Below are 3,435 nucleotides of genomic sequence, written 5' to 3' on the forward strand. Positions count from 1 at the left end.
GGAACTCTTGGACTGTACCCCCAGTGTAGACTGCTTCCATCTAAGGCACCCCCATCTCAGCACGAGCTTCTGGAGAACCGAGCACTGCCTCTTAGGTGCTTCTGGCTGCAAGTGACGCACACCACCTCCACTCTTCTTTCAATGGCCACCTTGAATCGGAGGGCCAAGCCTGACTTCAAGGGGCCAGGAAAGGAATATACTTACTCTGTATTTTGGTTCCAAGTTTTGTAACATCTGCCACAGGGTGGAAGGACATCAGAGGTTTTCCTGTGTGTGCATATGTACACGTGGGCGAAGGTATATTATTTGTATATACACATATGTTCACATAGGTATTCCTAAGTATATATATTTTAAAATAGTTCATTGAAACAATGTTTCACATGCATGCATAAACAACTATGAGGAAGGAAACTGGAATGGTTGAGGTTGACACTTAACTCTCCTCACCCTTCTATACTTGCAGAGGAACCAAGTTCCAGGATCTCTGGTGGTTCTAAAATGCTGTGATGCGATCCAATAGCCTGGAACTGAACAACTTCATAAGCCACTGGCTTGAAAATAAGACACCAGGACAATGACCAAATTCAGATATAATCAGAATAATCCATCTCATTGTATCTGTGCATGAGAAAGTCCAGCAACTTATGAGGGAAATTCAAAGAGGGACAGAAAGCCAATCAAGTTAGGGTCTAAATACAAAGAATTCCAAATGCATGGATTGAATTTGGGTTCCCCAGTTCTAATACATGTATCCTTAGCTGCAACTGACATCAGTTTGTCATTTATATTAGGAAGCAGCAGGAAAATGTATAACCTAGGTGCTCATTGGGAAAAATACCTTATATGCCTGAACAATGTGGCTTTTAATTAATGAAAAATAGAAAGATGGACAAAAGAGAGCAAATAATGTGCTCAGTGAGGAGCTAACTGAAGAGCCAGGAAGACCAAATAGAAAAGGGAAAAAAAAGGGGCTAAGATGCTTTGCAAGCCAGGGCCAGAGCTAAGAAACGAATCCTGATGTGTTCAGAGAGAAAAACAATCACACTGAGACTCTCGACTCTGTATTGCTTGGCTATTCTCCAACTCAGGTTAATCATCGCATTCACTGTGTGTATGTCATGGGGCAGGGGTTGCTGCAGGAACTGAGGAAATGGCCAGAAAAAAAATCTAGACAGAAGTGCCTGTCCTGACAGAGAGAGCGGGTAATGAGCTAGCAGAGAAACAAGATGTCTCAGACAGAATCTCTGTCCTTGACTGGGTTATGATGTGAGGGTAGAGGTGGGGGAAGCAGGCCTATGAACAACGTAGCAGGGTACCCAGGGCTGGGGGCCACAGTGCGTGCTTTTTCTATGATCAGTGAACCATGATGGCTGCTGGAGAGGGAGGGGCGCATTGCTCTACAAGAAGGGCAGGGACCTTCTCCCAGGAGAAGGACTGAGTGGAAGGAGGGCCACAGCCACTTTGTGTCAACAGTTACACACAGCGCTGACACGGGGCTGGTGTGGCAGTTGCCGCACAAGGAGGCCCCTCTTCCAACTGCCCACGTTCCAACAGTGACATCAGACCCCTTCATCTGGCTGCAGCAGGAGCCACAGTTGGGACAAAGAGCAGTGGGTAGCCCTGACGTTGTATGTGTCTTAGATATGAAAGCACATGGAAGACGTTTATCACTCATTCTCCTTCATAAAAATTACTTCCAGACTTATGCTATCTATCCAAGAACTTAAAATTCAGGACCCCAAAACAGGGATCCTGTGACCTAGAAGAATTCACCTTGAGTCCTTCCTCCTAGAGTTCAATCCTATGGAAATAATTCAAATAACAGATAAAAATTTGTGCACAGATTGTTCTTGGCAGTTTTATTTAAAACATGGAAGGTAGAAACAAAATGTCCAATATTTTGTAAATGATCGGCTATCTTCCTACTAAAATAGTATCTGCTTAAGTAACCCAGAGTCAGTTTCTGTTCATTACTGAAAACCCTGCCTTGTGCACAGAAAGAACAGCACAAACAAAACAACGTACAGCCTAAACGATGAAATATTCTGAAAGAGTGGTTGCCTCTGGATGCTGGTATTTCCAACCCCCACAGCATCTAAAACATTTCTATTTTTTTAAAGATTTTATTTATTTAGTTTGAGAGACACACACACACACACACACACACACACACACACAGAGACAGAGAGAGAGAGAGAGAGAGATACAATGAGTGTGAGGAGTTGCAGAGGGAGAGGCAGACTCCCCACTGAGCAAGGAACCCAATGCGGGACTCAGTCCCAGAACCCTGGGATCATGACCTGAGCCAAAGGCAGATGCTTAAAAGACTGAGCCACCCAGGTTCCCCTTTATTTTTCCAACAGGTCATAATTCTAAGTAATTTATGAGTATATGAAATTATAGGCAATTACTTTCATAATTAAAACAAATTAAAAGGAAGTATACTTTTTTCCAGAGAAGTCACAGGAGTAGCTGAGATGAGATGCATGTAAATAATTGTATAAGCTATAATGTGGCAAGAGCTATGTAGCAGAAGTTCCTGCCACGGGAGGATAGCATAGAAAGACTTACTTTACTAGACGGAGTCCTAAACTGTGCCTGAGATTCATGCTTATCTGAACAGAAACATACGAACTCCCTCATAGTATACCAGAGTTCAGAGCCAGGAACATGCTCTTGAGATCACCGCTGATTCAGTATGAATTTCCTGTGTTCTGGGGGATGGTTAGCAGCCTGACAAAACACTCCTCTAAATGAGAAGACTTATTCTGGTCCTTTCACTCAGGAATGAACAAACATTTATTAAACATTGACAGACTTCAAAATCAATCTATGTGCTTTGCATGTGTCCTTTCACCGAATTTACAGCAATCTTGGGAGGCTCATGTCATCATTTCTATTTTTTATGATCACAAGTCCCTTTCTCCCTAAGAAGTAAGAGGTTCAAGATGAATGATTTTCATTGTCTACAAATCTGTAAAAAATTCAAGTCTCCACAGATCTTAGCTCACTGTATGTTCCTTAACCTTTGTCCTATCCTCTTTGTCCCCGGACTTCCAGGACCTGGATCTACCTCCACATTCCTGCTCTTACCGTAGAGTTGTAAGATTTGTAGATTCTTGCTTGCAGTGCTGTGTGACACTTAGCCTCTCCCAAGAAAGACGAAAAGAGAACCACATGGGGGGACTAGGAGATGAAGAATGCATGTTGGTTTCATTCATTCATTCATTCATTCATTCATTCACTCAGAGTATCTCTGAGTATCACTTGAGTCCACCCCAGCTTACCAGGCTTTTCCTGGATGGATTATAAATGGATCTGAGAATTTAAATCCTTTTGTTTATTTGTTTGCAGGTAGTAGACACAAGCCCATCGATTTTTCACTTTGAGGCACAACTAAGGATTGCTTATTAATAAGGTTTAAAAATTTGG

Source organism: Mustela nigripes, chromosome 2 (assembly GCF_022355385.1).
Source record: "Mustela nigripes isolate SB6536 chromosome 2, MUSNIG.SB6536, whole genome shotgun sequence".
In the NCBI taxonomy this organism is placed as follows: Eukaryota; Metazoa; Chordata; class Mammalia; order Carnivora; family Mustelidae; genus Mustela; species Mustela nigripes.